Below are 19,110 nucleotides of genomic sequence, written 5' to 3' on the forward strand. Positions count from 1 at the left end.
ACAGAAAGAGGGGGTGGAAACTACAAAATCAGTCTGTGATCTCAGGAATGGGTTGTGGGCAGATATTGGGTCTGACTGCAGGTCCAACCCAACAAGAAAAGCTTCTCTAGGGCTAACAGAGGGAAAGCAGCCTGCACTTTGATACCAATCTCTGGTAAGCACATGGTCTGACTCAACTCAAGCCCAAAGCAGCCCCAGATTGGCCCACTAACAACAAAGGGCCCAAATCATGCTCACAACATGCAAAGAGAGCCAACACAGATGATTAGACCGAAGGCAAAAGTTGCTTAGCCACAATAGTAGAGTGTGTGAAACACACATAGGAGACACTTCCGATGTGCCAGGTTCAGTGAACAGGGGACATTGCATTGCAGAGCAATACAGGAACTTTTCTTCATAAACTACTATTTTCAAGAAGAGATGCAAATGATTTTCCTAACACAGAGTAAAAGACACAGAGACTGAACATGAGAGATAGAGGAATATGTCTCAAATAAAAGGATAGAATAAAATCATGGCAAAAGATTTAAACAAAACAGACATAAGCAACACACCTGATAGAGAATTTAAAGTAATGGCCATAAAGATACTCACCGGACTTAAAAGAAAGAGTGGAAGATCTCAGTGAGACCTTTGACAAAGACAGAAAATATTAAAAAGAACCATTCGGAGATGAAGAACTCAATAACTGAATTAAACATACATTATATGAAATAAACAAATAGTAGACTAGAGGAAGCAGAAGAATGAATCAGCAACCTGGAGGACAGAGTAATGGAAAGCAATCAAGCTGAACAGGAGAGAGAAAAAATAGTAATAACATACGAAAATAGACCTAGGGAACTGAGCAACATCAGCAAGAGTAATAACATATGCATTATAGGGATCCCAGAAGGAGAAGAGAGAGAAAAGCGAGCAGAAAATGTATTTGAAGAAATAATAGCTATAAATGTCCTGAATCTGGGGAAGGAAACAAAAATCTAGACACAGGAGGTAGAGATTTCCCCCAACAAAGTCAACTATGTGTCTGCACCAAGACACATAGTAATTAAAATGGTAAAAGGTAGTGATGAAGAGAAAAATTTAAAAGAAGTAAGAGAAAAGAAAACAGCTACATATGAGGGAAATCCCATTAGGCTATCAGCTGATTTTTTAACAGAAACTTTGTAGGCCAGAGAGGAGTGGCATGATATATTCACTGTGCTGAAAGGGAAAAATCTGTAGTCAAAAATACTCTATCCAGGAAGGCTCTCATTCAGAATAGAAGGGGAGATAAAGTTTCCCAGACACACAAAAGTTAAAGGAATTCATCACTACTCAGCCAGGCCTACAAGATATGTTAAAGGAAACTCTTTGAGTGGAAAGGAAAGAATATAAGAAGTAAGAAAAAGTAGGAAGCACTAAAGCAGTAAAATTAAGGGTATCCATAAAAACCAGTCAAGGGACTCACAAAATAAAAGGATGTAAAGTATGGCACCATATACCTAAAATGTGGGAGAAGAGGTAGTGGGACTAAGAAGGGGTTCAGACTTAAGCGACTATCCACTTAATACAAACTGCTCTATGCAGATGTTACATACCAACCTAATGCTACCCACAAATCACAAACCAGTAATAGATATGCAAAAAATAAAGAGAAAGGGATCCAACTATATAGCTAAAGAAACCCAACTTAACATGAAAGAAGAGAGCAAGGGAAGAAAAGAAAGAGAAAAAAAATAAAAACAACCATAAAACAAGTAAAAATATGGCAACAATACATACCTATCAATAATTACTTTGAATGCAAATGGACTAAATGCTTCAATCAAATGACAAAGGGTGATGGAATGAATAAAAAAGCAAGACCCATCTATATGCTCTGCCTACAAGAGACTCATTTCAAACCTAAAGACACGTGCAGGTTGAGAGTGAGTAGATGATGGGACAGCCTTCAGCTCAGGATGTGAGCCTGGAGTCTGGGATCAAGTCCTGCAGCAGGCTCCCTGAATGGAGTCTGCTTCTCCCTCTGCCTCTGTGTGTCTGTGTGTGTCTCATGAATAAGTAAATAAAGTCTTTAGAGAAAAAAAAAAAGTGAGTGGATGGAGAAACATTTATCATGAAAATGGATACGAAAAGATAGCCAGGGTAGCAATATTTATATTGGACAAAACAGGTTTTAAAAGAAAGACTATAACAAGAGAAAAAGAAGGAAATTATATAATTATAAAGGGGACAATTAGCAACACAAGAAACAACAGGTGTTGGTGTCTATGTGAAGAGAAACGAACCCTCATACACTGTTGGTGGGAATGCAAACTGGTGCAGCCACTGTGGAAAACAGTATGGAATTCGTCTATCTACATACCAGGCACTTCATTTGGAGTTATGAATAGAAAAAAGGTGGGGGAAAGGCCTTGATACTTTTTGAAGAAAAATTTGGTAGAGGAGACAAGTATACATATAATTACAGTGCAGTGATATACCCAATATGAGGATGAATAGGATACAGAGGAAGGGCTATATGGAGGAGAAAGCTTGGTGCTATTTACCATATAACCTCTCTTTCAACTGTACCTCATTTTATGCACTCTCCGGCACAAGGAGGTTATGCTGTATGTCTAAACTGGAACTAAGACTCCAATCCAGAGAGACTCTTAAACATACTCTTAACCACTAAGTTAAGATGCCTTTAAATGCCAAATACTGGTCAGAGTTCAAGTGGTTCTTGATTAGCAAAATCTATTTTTACTAATAGTGCAAAAGAAATACCACAGCCCATATATTAGAAAATATGAATTCAATAAATGGAGTCTTAACTAAAAAAAAAAAAAGTATGGAGGGTCCTCAAAAAGTTAAAAATAGAACTACCTTATGATCCAGCAATTGTGCTACTGGGTATTAACCCAAAGAATTCAAAAATACTAATTCAAAAGGATATGTGCACCCCAATATAGCAGCATTATTTACAATAGCCAAATTATGGAAACAGCCCAAGTATACATTGATTGATGAATGAATATACTTACATACATACACACACATATTGACATACAACAGAATATTACTCAGCCATAAACAAGAATGAAATCTTATCATTTGCAACAACGTGGATAGAGCTGGAGAGTATTATGCTAAACTAAATAAGTTAATCAGAGAAAGACAAATACCATATGATTTCACTCATGTGTGGAGTTTAAGAAACAGAACAAATGAACAAAGGGGAAAAAAAGGATGGGGGGGCAACCAAGAAACAGATTCTTAACTATAGTGAACAAACTGATATTTAGCAGAGGGAATGGGTTAAATCAGTGATGCGGATTAAGGAGAGCACTAGTGATGAGCACTGGGTATTCCATAGAAGGGCTGAATCACTATATTATATACCTGAAACTAATATTACACTGTATGTTAACAACTAGAATTTATTTATTTATTTATTTTTTTAACAACTAGAATTTAAATAAAAACTTAAAGAAATACATGGAGACAAATGAAAATGAAAATACAATGGTCCAAAATCTTTGGGATGCAGCAAAAGTGGTTTTAAGAAGGAAGTTTAGAGTAATACAGGTTTACCTCAAGAAGCATGAAAATTCCCAAAAAAAGCAACCTAGCCTTACATCTAAAGAAGCTAGAAAAAGAGCAAACAAAACCCAAAACCAGTAGAAGGAAGGGAATAATAAAGAATAAAGCAGAAATAAACAATGTAGAAACTGAAAAACAAAATAAAACAATAGAAAAGATCAATGAACCAGGAGCTGGTTATTTAAAAAAGAAATCAACAAAACTTGTAAACTTTTAGCCAAACTCATCAAAAAAATTTTTTTTAAAAAGGAGACGGAGGGAGGGGGAGAGGGAGAGGGAGAGAGAGAGAGAGAAACAGAATTAGAAATGAAAGAGGAGAAATGACAATTGATACCACAGAAATATAAAGGATGAGAGAATGTCATGAAAAATTATATGCCAACAAAGTCAACAATCTGAAAGAAATAAACTCCTAGAAATATATCACCTTGCAAAACTGAATGAAGAAGAAATAGAAAATGTGAACTGACTGATTACTAGCAATGAAATTGAACTAATAACCAAAATACTCCAAACAGGGGCGCCTGGGGGGCTCAGTCGGTTGAGCATCTGCCTGTGGCTCAAGTCATGACCCTGGGGTCCTGGGATGGAGCCTGGTGTCAGGCTCCTTGCTCAGTGGGAAGTCTGCTTCTCCTTCTCCCTCTGACCCCCCCCACTCCTGCCTCCTGCTTGCTCTTCCTGTCTCTCACGCTCTCAAATAAATAAAATCTTAAAAAACCAAAAAAACCAAAAACTTCTCAAACTGTTTCAAAAAAATAAGAAAGGGAAATCTTCTAAATTCATTCTATGAGGCTAGCATCACACTGATACCAAAACCAAAGACAGTACAATAAAGGAGAAGTGCAGGCCAATATCTGATGAACCTAGACGCATACATTTTCAACGACAAAATATTAGCAAACTGAATCCACCAATACATTAAAAAAATCATTCACTATGATCATGTGGGATTTATTTCTGGGATGCAAGGTGGTTCAATATTCACAAATCAATCAGTGTGACACATCACATCAAGACAGAGGATAAAGTCCATATGATTGTGTCAACAGATGTAGAAAAAGTGTTTGCCAAAGTACAACATCCAACACAGTCGGTTTAGAGGGAACATATCTCAACATAATAAGAGCCATATATGAAAAATCCACAGCTAACATCATACTCAATGGTGAAAAACTGAGGTCTCTTCCCTTAAACACAGTGAGATTCATCTCACCCCTGTCAGTATGACTAAAAGAAAAACACAAGAAACAACAAGTGTTGGTGAGGATTTGGAAAAATGCAAACTGTTGGCGGGAATGCACACTGGTGTGTCATTGCAGAACACTGTAGAGGTTACTCAAAAGATCATAAATAAAATCATCACATGATCCAGTAATTCCACTACAGGGTATTTACCCAAAGAATACAAAAACACCAATTTGAAAGGATATACACCTCTATGTTTAGCGCAGCATTAGTCGGGATGTATATGCACAAACATGCACACACACAAACACACACACACACACAGGAATATTACTCCACCATAAAAAAGGATGAAATCTTGCCACTTGCAACAACATGGATGGACCTAGAGGGTAAAGTGCTAAGTAAGAGAAGTCAGAGAAAGACAAAAACCATATGATTTCACTCATATGTGGAATTTAAGAAATAAAACAAAGAAAAAGAAAAGAGACCAAAAATACAGATTCTTAACCAAAGAGAACAAACTGAGGGTTAGCAGAGGGGAGGAGGGTGAGGGGTAGATGAGCTGGGTGAAGGGAACTAGGAGTGCAGCCATCATGACGAACACCGAGCAATGTACAGAATTAAGTCATTATATTGTACATGAGAAATTAATATACACCGTATGTCAACGATACTAAACTTTAAAAGTAGTAAGATACGATTTCAAAAATACTTATTAAGCACAACATTTAAGCGAACAAAATGATTTTTCAAGTCAAACTTGTAAGCTAGCTTAAGCCAATCCCCAAGGGTTGCCTGATGGGATTTTTCAGGGCCCAGCCAATGAGGGAGGATAAGCAGAGGAAGGGAAAAAGAATCTGTTGCGGGGAGCTTGGCAGGACGTGCTAGGCCATGATTTATGCCTGGCCTGTAAGCGGTTTGGTCATCCAGCTATAGACACAGAAATAAATTAGAGAAACCTAAATATTCTTACTTGAATTGTAGGAAGCCTGTTCATCTCAGATCCTGGAGTGTCCTAAGCTGAAAGAAGAATGTTGCATTCACGTCAAGCTCCTTTTAGACTCTGCGTTTTACCTCGTGGGCTTCCTGGGAAAACGAATCACCGTTTTGCCGCTGAGCATCTTCAAACAAAGAAGGGAGTAAGGTTGACGTGGCTGTTCAGATCCGTTAGTGAAGCCGCGGCGGCTGTGGACAGGTGGTCTCCAGAACGCCCCAGCCTCATCCGTACCCAACAGCAGCCTCGGAGAGTGGGCGTCTTTCTACTGCGGCACGAGGCTCCCAGATACTGAGACAAAAAGTTGTTTTTGACACATGTTGCTTTTAGGAAAAAGACTGGAAGTAGGAGGTAAAATGACACATAAGCGTCTGCATCCTAATGATTATAGAGAAGAAAGAAAAAAACCTGACTTCACTTAGGGGCTAGATTAAAATCATCGAGGACTGGGGAATATAAATAATAGTGAAAGGGAATAGAAGGGAAGGGAGAAGAAATGTGTGGGAAATACCAGAAAGGGAGACAGAATATGAAGACTCCTAACTCTGGGAAACGAACTAGGGGTGGTGGAAGGGGAGGAGGGCGGGGGGTGGGGGTGACTGGGTGACGGACACTGAGGGGGGCACTTGACGGGATGCGCTCTGGGTGTTATTCTGTATGTTGGCAGACTGAACACCAATAAAAATAAATTTGTTATTAAAAAAATCATCGAGGAAACAAAAGAATCCAGCAGGAAATCAACGCGCGTGATAAAACAGTGACCTCAAAAGATACGCCACTTGGGCCCAAATGTGTCTAAGGAAGTAGAAGATTTTGCTTATTCCTGACAATTTTTTTCCCCAATGAATGTCATCACACTATTTATTAGTTTTAAATAGTTCATTCCCTTGTAGTTCAGGCATCCTGCATACCATAACATAATTAATTTGGATTCTGGAAATATACTATGCAAAAATGGAAGAATTGGCAATTTGACTTCTCCTGGTCACTGAGGCACTGAGCAGGGTGTGTGTCTCACCTGTTTTAATCTGGATTAATCCAGGCTTCTACGAAGGGGGCTCTCTGAGAGTAAATATGACTTCTTACTAATACAGAAAAATAATATGTTATTTATTTGCACATATAATGGTAATGTGGCCGGTCACACGTTCATGATCTCATTTTAGGTTCTAATTCTCATGTCGAAATGGCAGCTAAACCATGACATATGATTTCTGCTTTCACGTCTAAGAAAACCAAGATACATAGAAGGTAAATAATTAGTTCAAGATCGTACCTTTCATGAGTGTAACATCCGGAATATGCTTCTCAGCCTCTCCGGCTCCAAGCTGTGCATTTTCCCCTCCTCTGTCCCGACCTGAGGAAGAGTGAGTGAGAGCGGACGATGAGCGGGGACCTGTTCTCAATATGACGGTCAACATGCAACCTTCGTGACAGCACAGCGCCAAGGAAGGCAGGCCACGGGCCACATTAAAAAAATTCCTTTTGTAGAATGCATGCCAGGGACTCAGGGCCAAGGATTATTTTGTGTGTGTTCCTACGTCCACCCCACAAAGTACACAATTTAGTGGTCTTTTACCAAAGGCAATCTGATGAATGTGCGCTGATCAAACATCAGTGTCAGGAAATGTGGGGAGTCTGGGGAGAACAGACTAACCCTTGGATTGGGAGTGTGCTCAAAATTCAGCAGTGGCTTTAGAATATCTAGAGAGAAAGGTCCTGGGGATAGGCATGTGAGCAAGGAAGAAAAAAGAACAACTAGGGAATTTGTCTTGAATTGGCCACATATGTGAAAAGAATACTGTTTGTGTTTAATGTGTGTTATTTTGGAGTCACTTAGGGGCCAATGGGTATCACAGAGAGCTAGAATGCTTCAGATCCCACATCCTACTCCAGTGACCTACAAGGAAGAACACTGGGGAGAATCGCAGGGTGTGAGGGGTGGGGAGGACAGGTGCAGGAGGACAGGTGGGGAGGACAGGTGTGGGGGACAGGGTGGGGGGACAGATGGGGGGCAGAGTGGGGGGGACAGATGGGGAGGACACGTGCAGGTGGGGAGGACAGGTGCAGGAGTTTGCAAAGCCTCAGGGTACCGACGTGGCTGGGCGCTGAGTTGGGCACAGCCAGACTGCACACAGGGTCTGGACTTGCCTCCCGCTCTCACCTGGACCCTTCTCCTGCATTACAAGCCATGGACCATTTTCCATTCAGTGTTCTATCTCTAGAGATATTCATAGCAGAAAAAACAGGAAGAAGGTGCAGGTTGACCCCAGTGTGTATCAAAGGGCACACTCTTCAGGTATCTGAACATACCCCATAACCTTCGGCCTCCTCGAAGGACTTTAGAGCATCCCACAGCCAGACAGGTTCAGACTGAGTTATTACTTAAAAGATGAAGAATGAACAAAAGTTTTAAAAAGTTGGCATATTTCAAATTCATTTTACTTGTTAAAAAAAAAAATACTGGCCCCACAGGTACTCAAGTCAGTGGGGAGGACAGGTGCAGGGGTGGGGAGGACAGGCAGGGAGGACAGTGCAGGGTAACCTTGAGATGGCTTTCAGACTAGCAGGAACGAGTTCAGGTTGACTGTGGAAGAAGGATAAAGCGGGTACGGGGGAGCCAGGGGCCAGGCCTGCATGTGCCCCCCAGGGGCGGGGTAAGGGGGGCCGCAGCAATGGGGCCGTGGCTGGCTGGCGGTGAGAGACACCTCCGAGTGGGGTGCAAGGCCCTGAGCCCGACGGCCCCCGCCTGTGCGGAGCAGAGCAGTTGGGGTGGCACCGAGGTGAGGGAGCCAGCAAAGGGAACCCCGGCAAAGAGTGGGTCAGTGACGAGGGGCAGAGCAGGACCTGCGGGAAATCGTGGTTTCCGTGCTCGACACGGAGTCACAGCACAGGGGACTCGAACCCATTTCTTTCTCTTTTTATGCCTCATTTTCTTTACGAAATCTGTCCTCTTCCCCCACAAGCATTCTTTAAAAATTAATCAATGAAAAATTACCTTGGATTTTCTGTGGCCTCAGTGTCTCCCTAAGATTAAGTCTGTTTTCCGTAAGTTTAAAAGAAAAAAACAGAGATTTTATCAAAGTTTTGAAGCAGAGCTAACAGGAGGTCTCGGCCCGACGGCTCCCTGTCATCTGGTGCCACCGCTGCTCCTGTTACAGGAATGCGGCTTCGCACTTCCTCCAGGAAGCACCTGGACGCCTGCTGACGGCAGGATTACGGCCGGCCCAGAACACAGGCAACTGTCACCAAAAGCTCACTTCCTACAGTTGTCTGCCCTTTGTGCCGTGTAAGCTTTTTTTTTTTTTTTTTTAATCTTTTCTGGATTCAATGGTGTGTTGTTGAGGCTTCTTCCCGGCACACCCCAGAACCCCTAGGTTAAGCAGACTGGGGTGAACCAAAGGGTGCAGGTAGTCCACACGATCTTTGGAAGACTGAGGAAAAGGCTAGCCTCCACGCCCACACTGTGTTGGGGCCAGGGACGCTGCTGCGACTGCCACACCAGAGGTCACTACTGTAGCTGCCAATACTAGACCTCGTGGCTTCTGCTCTGATTTTTATTACTGGTTTGTTAATTTATAATGATTAGTCTCGGCGTTGTGTGGCTTATAGTCTTGCTAAACAACCACTGTAGTGACTGTAGTCATTGTCCATTGGAGAATTTCTATGAGGTGGGAAGAAATCTCGTATCTAGAGGTCTGGAGAGAGATTAAGAAATCATTTTGAATCTCTTAGCTTAATGGAACCGTGTGGATACACAGATCTGGCATTTTTAGCACATGGACAGGGTCTGTGGCCATCACATCCTATGTGCTCTACAAACTCACTTAGCACACGGCTCCCAAACAAACTCAATAAAAGTAACCGGTATGTGGCATGAAAGTCCATGGATTATGAAACGGCCTGTACAATCTGTCTGGGGCAAGAAGCAAGGGAGGCCGTAGGCTCTGTGGCACCAGCCATGGATCCTGCTAATACTCTCAAACCTGCAGCTGCCTTGGGCATCTCAGAACCGGTGAGCAACACCTTCACAGACCGCCTGGAGTCCATGACTCAGGGTCAGAAGCTATTGTCTTAGAAAGGTGTTAAAAGTCAACATGCCCTAAAAATGCCATAAAAAAATATTGAAACAAGGATTAAGAAGATCCTAAGAAAAAAGATTAACATTCTTTCCTTTTCAAGGGAGAACAAGGCCTATTTTTAGAATCAGTTATCGTTTACTACAGTGAAGTTCCTTTTTTGAGACAGAAAAGTCAAAAGAGTTCATAAAAATTCAGAAGAAAAAAGCAACTGTGTGAAACTTAATCCTGAAGATGTTGTTTCAGAGACACTTAACCTCAGTATCATTAGGCTAAAAGAACAATTAATGACCTGTTCCAGACAAAAGCACTGATAAAACTTTGGTTAAAATGAAATAGTCTAGGGGTACCTGGAAGCTCTGTCACATAAGCATCCAGCTCTTGGTTTCAGCTTGGGTCATGACCTCGTGGGTCACGAGACTGAGCCCTGCATTAGGCTCCACACTCACGGAGACTCTGCTTGAGATTCTCTCTTTCTCTCTTTCTCTCTCTCTCTCTCTCCTTCTGCCCCTCCCCCCACCGAATGAGTGCATGCTCTCTCTCTAAAATAAATAAATAAATATTTTAAATAATAAAATAGAGTCTATTTTTAACCAATCATAAATTTACAGAGAACTTCTTTAGGACTCGGAACACTCGGTCTATATCTTTAAGAAACTCTACTTCTAGATGGAAATAAGATTAACACACATGGAACTACCAGCAAAAAAAAAAAAAGATGACGAATCCATTGTAGTTCATACAATGAGAGCCAGAGTGATTAGCAACAGGCAAAACTTGATATTACAAGACCTATTCAAGTTGTAAATTCGATTATAATTTATTGCACTCAGTATCTTAAAGACTAGCATTTTATGCTCTTCCCAAAGCAGAATCATTCAGAGATGACTTCTTGAATATTAAGGCATTGCCTTCATGGTAAAAATGACTTTCTAAGGTTGAAGAACAAGAGGTAGAAGAGAAAAGAATTCAATCACATATCATTCTCAAAATGACTGTCATCTTTATAATGACAGCATCAATTTCTAGAAACATCAAATGTGTTCTTCAAGCAGGGCCTTTGATCCCAACTATCTCTTGTTACCCCTCCATAACTCTCTATCTGATACACTGGCATCATAGAGATATTTTATATGTCTGAACAACGATACATGGTTCTTGTTCAAAGGTATAAAAGAGGAATGCAGTAGGAATATGGTTGCTTTAATAGCTTCTAGAAATCACTCGCATTCCTTGGCTCATGATCCTACATCCCTCCCACCTCTCCTTCTATTACTGTATCTCTATTTTTCTAATGCTGACCTTCTGCTTTCTTCTCATAAGAATCCTTGCGATTACACTGATAACCCAGGATAGTCTCCCCACCTCAAGGGCCTTAATTTAATTACATCTGCCAATTTCTTTTGCCATATAAGGTAAGATACTCATGGGCTCCTGGGATTAAATAGACATTTTAAGGTGGGGCTTTATTCAGTTTACCACAATGAGCACCACTAACCATTTATGACCTCTTACTGAAGTTTGTTTCACACATTAGCAACCATTCTGACTTCAATTTTTCTTTGTGAATGTAAGATTGTGTACCCATTTTTTTTCCTTTGTAAGTGACTATGTAATGGCAGCATTTTCTAGGATATACACAGGTGACAGCCATCATATCCTTGCAACAGTGGGATAATAAAAATGGGAGAGGTGACAATGTTGGCTAAAGCTTGGGAATAGGGTAACTTGAAAATGGCTTATTAATTAAATGGTGTTTAATTAATAAAATGCTTGGAGATAATTTTTGAATTTCATTTACTAGACTGCACCTGTCCCTCTTTCTATGAATCATTAAGAGGTGACAGTCCATAGGAATACACAGCCTCTCTTACGGTGAACTGTGTTCATCTGAGGTGACAATTTACTGAGAGAAGAAAAGATTATCAATAATGGTTTTATATTTTTAAAACAATAATTTCCCCTTAGTCCAGACAGAAGCAACATGCTGTGCAAAATTACACATCATGCAGCAACAGCTGAGAAGTCAACATATATCGCTATCAATGCTGCCTCTATAAAAGCCCCCCAAATTACCATATCTAACAATAATTTCTACTTTAATAGAGAGAAAAGGGGACACAGGAAGAAACCAACTTATTCTTACAAATGGTTGGTTTAATACATAGTGAACAAATTGATGTGTAAATTGGCTTTGATGAATGCTTGTGTTAAATGTGGTTATTTATTATGAGTTCCATTACATAAATTGGTTGCAAAATTATAACAAATGTTCTTTATTAATCTTACCTTCTCTGTGGCTAGAGAATGACTCAAGGCAATTATCTTTCATGGACCTCAGCATCATTAGTGCTGATGTGCTGAGGAGGGCAGACAAGTTCTAATAATACACAGAAAAGAGAAACATGCCTTTTCTTTGCTTCTTACATGGAGAGATGTTATTTCTCAATACAGTTTCCTTCATCTCCAATTAAATCCTTCAAGTTGTTAGCTTCTGGTATTTTTGCAGTAACAGCAGCTGTAGGTGTAAGAAATATCTTCCATATTATGTTCTTTATGGTGTGACATTTGAAATTTAAACAGATGGCATAGATTCTGGTCTTAAGGAATTTAGAGTTTGCCTAAGATGGCACAGGTGCTCTCAGGCCACATTTGGCTACTTGGTAGGAGCTTCAAGCATTTGCTCTATGGTCCAGTGACAGATTGCAGAACTGTCTTACTGTTTTCCTCTTCAGCATGGGATATAAATAACTTGAAGATAGTATTTTTCTGGGAAAGGAAAGAAAGCATTTCTTCCAAGAACATTTTTACAGCCTGACACTCCACCAGAATCAAAGAGTTAAAGAGTTATCCCAGTAGATGACCCAGAGCTACCTTTTAGTTACAAGGAACCATTTTTTTTCTGGTATGAGTTTTTCAGTTCCTTGCTTCTCATCTTCCTCTTCCGTATAAGACTGTTGTTGCCTTTTCAGCTCACCTTACATCCCTAAGAGGGGGAAAAAAACCAAAAGGAAAGAAAAAGAATTCATTCTGTTAATTATGTATCTCTAACTGAAGATTGAGGGTGGAGTTAAATGGTGCAGGTGGGAAGGTGCTTATAAATCATGATTACATAAAATAACAAAAATATCAGTGCAAATTTGTCATCTGGAGAAGTCACAGTCAGATGGTATGCCTGCGTTTTTCATTAATGAATATTTATCGAGCACCAGTGATGTGTGAGCTCCTTAGCTAGGTGCTGGGTGCTCAAGGTTGGGGGCAGGAGGGAGGCAAGAGAGCAAGTCTACTGCTTCAGAAATGCTCACCAGAAAACTGGTACTTGAACATTGTCTCCTTTTGATGCCAATTGTTAATTGCTGATATGAATGCTTATAAAATAAGTTAGAATTAGGTGTAGCAGTAAAAGAATATCCAGCAAATTAAACAGGAAAGATGTTATTTATTTTTTCTCTTGCTGAGGTGAATATCTGCATAGGTAAAGTGCTGTATGAGGCTCCTTTTGTCTTGCTATACTACCAGGTATGGCCTCTTTTCCTAAATTCACTTCGTGGTGCAAGATAGTCACAGTTTCAGATCTCATGTCTGCATTTGAGTCAGCAGAACAAGGAAAAGCAAGGAGAAGTGCATGCTCCCTCCTTTAAGATTATTTGCTGGAAGTTGCACAACTTCCATGTACATAGAATTGGCCAGATCTAGGCATAAGAGAGGCCAGGAAACAGTCTTGATTCCAACTGGTCACATGCCCAGCTAAATATTGTGTGTTCTGGGACTTTCAGTTTCTGCTCAGGATGTAGAACGCTGTAAGGAGCATTGCTTTTGCACTTACAACAATAACAACAGCAGGAGCAGCAAAAACACCACACAATTTGAAAATTCATAACTTTTCTTGAACTCAGCAGAGAAGTGATGATTAATGTGAAATCTAAGGAAAACACATCTAACAAGAGTTAAAGATGTGAGTACTTGCTTACCTGGGATAGATGTTATCTGCCACAAGAATTCAACTTAATTCTTTTGTGGATTGCTAAAGGCCAACTGTAGTCTGGCAAAGGTACAGAGAGCCCCTGGATGATACAAGCACAAGAAGAACTTGCATTCATCACAGGATTTTCTGCAAAGGACCTGGTATAATCACACAAGAGGACTAAAAGTATGCCCCTTATGATGGACATAGGGTACTGGGAAGCACAGGTCATTCTCCTCTATATATTCTATGAAAGAAAGGGCTTAAGCTATTAGAGGGAGAGAGAGAAAACCTGATGCCCTGAGGCACTGATGAAAACCCACTGTTTCTAGGAGAAGAAAATAAAACAAAACCTTATACACTTGAAAGAGGTATGAAAACACCTGCTGGGACCAGACCTGCAGTTGAGAGTTGGAGAAGATAACGGAGAAAGACATACCCCCAAGATTCAGAAACACAGTGTCTGCCTAGGACACTTAAACAAAACTCATAACAGTGGTCTACTGCTTGAAGAGGGGCGAGAGCATGCAGAGAGACACTCTTGCAGGTAGAGTGCAAAGGGAAGACCCAAAATTGAGGATGGAGCAGGTCATGAACAAAAACCATCTGGAGAGCCAGTCCACATGTTAAATAGAAAGTAGTTCCGAGGGACGCCTGGGTGTCTCAGTGGTTGAGCATCTGCCTTTGTCTCAGGTTGTGACCCTGGGGTCCCAGGATTGAGTCCCCCATCGGGCTCCCCACAGGGTGCCTGCTTCTCCCTCTGCCTCGGTCTCTTCCTCTCTCTGTGTCTCTCATGAATAAATAAACAATAAAAATATTTTAAAACGGGAAAAGAAAGTAGTCCTGAATGATTTGAAGCCTGTGTTGCACTGAGAATAATCCTAGTGACAACGCCAAAATCCATTTAAACTCATAACAATAATGACCCAACCACTCCCACCATACACACACCTACACACACAGACAGACACAGACAAAACAAAGCCTAGCAACGGGAGAGCTGTGTCCATTTCCAGGCATCAGAAGTTCTTACCTCAGGCTCTTCTGTCCTACACAAGATGGCCAGCTTCATCTTTAGCAAAAAACTATGAGGCATGTAAAGCAAATAAAGCAACCTCTGTCAAGAAACAAAGCAATCAAAGAACCAGACTCAGATATGATGCTGATGTTAGAAATACCTATTAGAGAATTTAAAATAAATATCACCAAAATGGCAAAAGCTCTAGAGGAAAAGATGAACAACGTGATGGATCAAATACATAATTCAGCAGAGAGAGAAAAATATAAGAAATACACATAAATTCTAGATATGAAAAGCAGAGTAACAAAGAATGCATTCAATGAGCTTATCAGAGACAATATAGCTGAGTAGAAAAAACAGTGAACTTGAAGATGAGTCAGAATAAATGGCTTAATCTAAAACACAAGGAAAAGGAAAGAGAGCGAGAGAACACAGAACACAGGAAATATTTGAAGATGTATTTGTTGAAGAATTTCCAAAATGAATGACACACACAAAATGACAGATCCAAGAGTTCAGATGAGAGAATACCAAGCGGAATAAATACAAAAACAAACTAACAAATAAACAAGCAGGCAAACAAACCAAGGCACCTCGGATATTATATTCAAAATGCTGAAAATCAAAGACAATGAAAAAAATCTTGAAGGTGACAAGAACTAAAGAATATATTACATATAGGGGGAAAATATGTATGAGAATTATAGGTTTCTCATGAGAAAATATTCAAACAGGAAGGAAATGAAGTTACATTTTTTAAGCGACGAAAGTAAAAAAATCTTATCAACTCAGAATTCAATATTTAGTTAAAACCTCTTTTTCAAAAGCAAAACAATAAAGATTCCTGAAGCAAAAAAAATGAACAAATTAATGGCATGAAGATTGACACTTGAAAGTAGAAGGAATAGGCTACCCAAAAGAACTGAGGTCTCTACAAACAAATGAAATGGACTTGATATACATTAAAATGTAGTTAAAGATCATTTTGTCTTTTTTTTTTTTTTTTTTTTTTTTTTAGATTTTGTATTTATTCATAGAGACAGAGAGAGAGAGAGGCAGAGACACAGGCAGAGGGAGAGCAGGCATCATACAGAGAGCCCGATGCGGGACTCGATCCAGGGTCTCCAGGATCACACCCTGGGCTGCAGGCGGCACTAAACCGCTGTGCCACCGGGGCTGCCCTTGTCTTATTTTTTAATTGGTCAAAAAAGAGAAACAACTGTCTAAAGCAAACATAATAACAAAGTATTGTGTGTTTATAGCATATATAAAAGTAAAATACATGACAAAATAGCAGATAAAATGAAAGGAAGGAATTGGGAATATACTGTAAGGATGTTTCACTATCGGGAAGTGGGTGATAAATTATCTGATGTATGTTATAAATTCTAGGGCAACCGCTAAAATATTAAAAAGAGGTATAAACAATAAGCAGATAGTGGTGATAAAATGGAATAACAATTTTTTTTAAAAAGGCAGAAAAAGAGAAAAGAACACAAAGAACAGATGGAACAAATAGGAAACAGCTAGATAGATGATAGTCTTTAATCCACATATAATAATACATTAAAGGTAAACTGTATAAAGACATCAACTAAAAGATAAAAAATGTTACATCAGATTTAAAAAGCAAGTTCTAATTATACACTATCTATGGTAAATCCTTTTTAGTTATAAAAACATAGACTGGTTAAAAGTAACATTTAAAAAAGGAAAAAAGATGTTCCATGTAAATACTAATCAAAAGAAAGCTGGAGTAGGTATATTAATCTCAGCAGTATTGATAATAGCAGCAGAAAGCAGTAATACTCAGAATAAAGAGGTATATTACATGGTGATAAAGGCGTCCATTCTTCAAGAATAGGATATTTACGTACCTGATAGCAAAGCTACAAAATAATGAGGCAAAATGTGATGAAACTGAAAGGCAAAAAAGACAAATCCAGAATTATATGTGAATACTTCAACACTTCTCTTTCAGCAGTTGATAGAACAAGGAGACAGAAAATCAGTGAAAATGTAAAAGATCTGAAGAATGCTGTCAACAAACTTCACCTGGCATTTCTAGAACATTCTACTCAATTATAACAGAATATATATTCTCCTCAGTGCATGTGGAACGTTCCTCAAAATGGGCCATATTCTGCATCATAAAAAAACCCCCAACAAACTCAAAGAAGTGAAATAAATTGTTCAAGGTATGTTCTCAGACCCTCAAAGAACTAACTGGAAACCAGTAAGAGAAACCTATCTGGGAAATCACAAGATAAATGGAAATTCAACAACTCACTTCTAAACGTGAGATAGTCCATTGTTATTGATAGAGGGAAAATGAGATATTGAGGGACAACAAGCAATCTCTTCCAGGTACAGACATGCAAGTACATTGACTGTGGTTGACAAAGTGACCCCACGTTAAGCCATTGGGACAAAAGATTTTAACACAGTTCTTATAAACTGAATGTTCTGTCCTCCAAAATTCGTATGTTGAAGCCACCGGATTTGGAGGTTGGCCCTTTGGGAGGTAATTAGGTTTAGATGAGGTCATGAGTGTGGGGCCCCCAGGATGGGATTCATGTCTTTATATAAAGAGAGAGAGAGAGAGAGAGAGAGAGACCCTAGAGCAAACCCCATCCCTCTTCTCTTTCTTTCTCTATTATGTGAGGACACAGTGAGAGGACACCTGTCTGCAAGCAGGAAGTGGGCCATCACCAGGACCCTCAGCCGGAGTCTTGATCTTGGATTTATCAACCTCCAGGAGTATGAGAGACAAATGTCCCTTACAGAAGCCACCCAGTCCACGGTATTGCTCTAGCAGCCTGAAATGCGAAGACGGCAGTTCACATTCCTGAGTCGGGGGGAGTCACCTCCCCAATTTCATTCAATCCACCAATCGTATTTCTTTTTACCAAGACGCTGAACTTCCCAACCTTTCTTGTGCCTTCTGCTCAACCGACTCATTTTGCCAAGATTCTGTTTCCCTCATCTACGTATCCATCTACCCCTCTCCCGCCCCTTCGTGCTGCCTTAGTGCTCTTTGGGGAGGCGAGGGGGTAAGGGGCTAGGGGAACAAATGAAGCAATAGGCTGCCACCCAACTCAACGGTACCAGCTGGAGAATGCTGCAGCCACCTCTCAGGAATTCCTCTTCTGACAAAGGAACCCTAAAGACTGAGCAGGAGAGCAGCCAAGGCAATGTGAGCCCTTCCCGGTTCCCTCCCTGCTGGGCGAGTGATGCGTGTGCCACGGGGAGCCTATGTGGCAGGCACGGGGCTGCACACAGGCCTCAGTGTACCCTTAGGCATGCGACCTCTGCATGCTTCTTTCATCCACCGCAAGCCCTTCTCCACCTAGTTTACTCCTCTTCACCCCCCAAACTCCTGCAAACCCCCCTCAGTAACTCCTATCCTTTTGTGACTACAGGGCAGTGCCGTCTGTACGCTTTGATCTTGACTTAATCCCTCAATAAGCAATATAATATCACAATAAATCCCCACGTGAATAATCCCTAAATTTACGTAACATCTTGATGATCAACACACGTTCTTCTGAAAAAAAAATCTCACTAGAATTAGATTAGTAGAATTAATCAATAGATCATATATTTTATCGAGAAACTATCATATTTGCGATATCCCTTCAATATGCTTGAGCATATTTATTTATTCCTTTATTTGGAAGGAGAGGTTATAATTACATTCTATAATTCCCCTATGATTATCTTGCTGCATGAAGAGTCCTTCGTCACACAAGAGCTCGGCCAGATATTTGGCCAAAAAAGACGTCCTGTCTGCCCTGCGGTGAGGCCGGCGTGGAGCACGGGCCCTAGTGTGCCGACCCGCACGCTTCGCAGAGTGGCCCGTCACTGGGGCTCTTGGCGACGATGGGTCTCGATCGGCCCAGGGTCGCGGCTCAGCCCCAAGTCAGGTCCCCCACATGGGAAAATCGGAACTGAGGCTGACGTATCGTGTGCTGGGAGTCCTTCTTGCACCCCCTTTCCCCCCCAAAGTGTCTCGTTCCAGGCCTCAAGGGGAATCCTGAAGTGGACGGGACCCCGCGGTTAGCAGCGAGCAGTGGCGGGGTGGGCGGACCTGCTGGGCTAGCAGCACCCACAGCACCCGCTCACCTGCAGCTTGCCTGTCGGCCTCGGGGCGCTGGCTTCGCTTCAGTGTGGACTGATGCTGGATTTTCACGCCCGCTGCACTTCGTTTCAGAGTTGAATGCATTTGTTAAAACAAACTTTACTTTTATTTCAGCACAAACTTTGCTTTCAGAGCTCTCTAGCGTCCGAGGTTTGT

At 40.8% G+C, this 19,110-nt stretch overlaps 1 protein-coding gene and 1 long non-coding RNA gene across 2 annotated transcripts in view; one reads left to right on the forward strand and one right to left on the reverse strand.

Annotated features, from left to right (window-relative positions):
• The window catches only part of LOC125754810 (uncharacterized), a 55,349-nt gene that overhangs the window by 12,713 nt on the left and 23,526 nt on the right, over nt 1-19,110 (forward strand). The window lies entirely within an intron of this gene.
• On the reverse strand, nt 7,921-13,887 carry LOC125754817 (uncharacterized). The gene is made up of 3 exons (XR_007409663.1): nt 13,800-13,887; nt 12,118-12,814; nt 7,921-8,133 (listed from the first exon to the last, which is right to left on the reverse strand). It is a non-coding gene; the product is annotated as an uncharacterized LOC125754817 (long non-coding RNA).

This window comes from Canis lupus, chromosome 3 (genome assembly GCF_003254725.2).
Source record: "Canis lupus dingo isolate Sandy chromosome 3, ASM325472v2, whole genome shotgun sequence".
In the NCBI taxonomy this organism is placed as follows: Eukaryota; Metazoa; Chordata; class Mammalia; order Carnivora; family Canidae; genus Canis; species Canis lupus.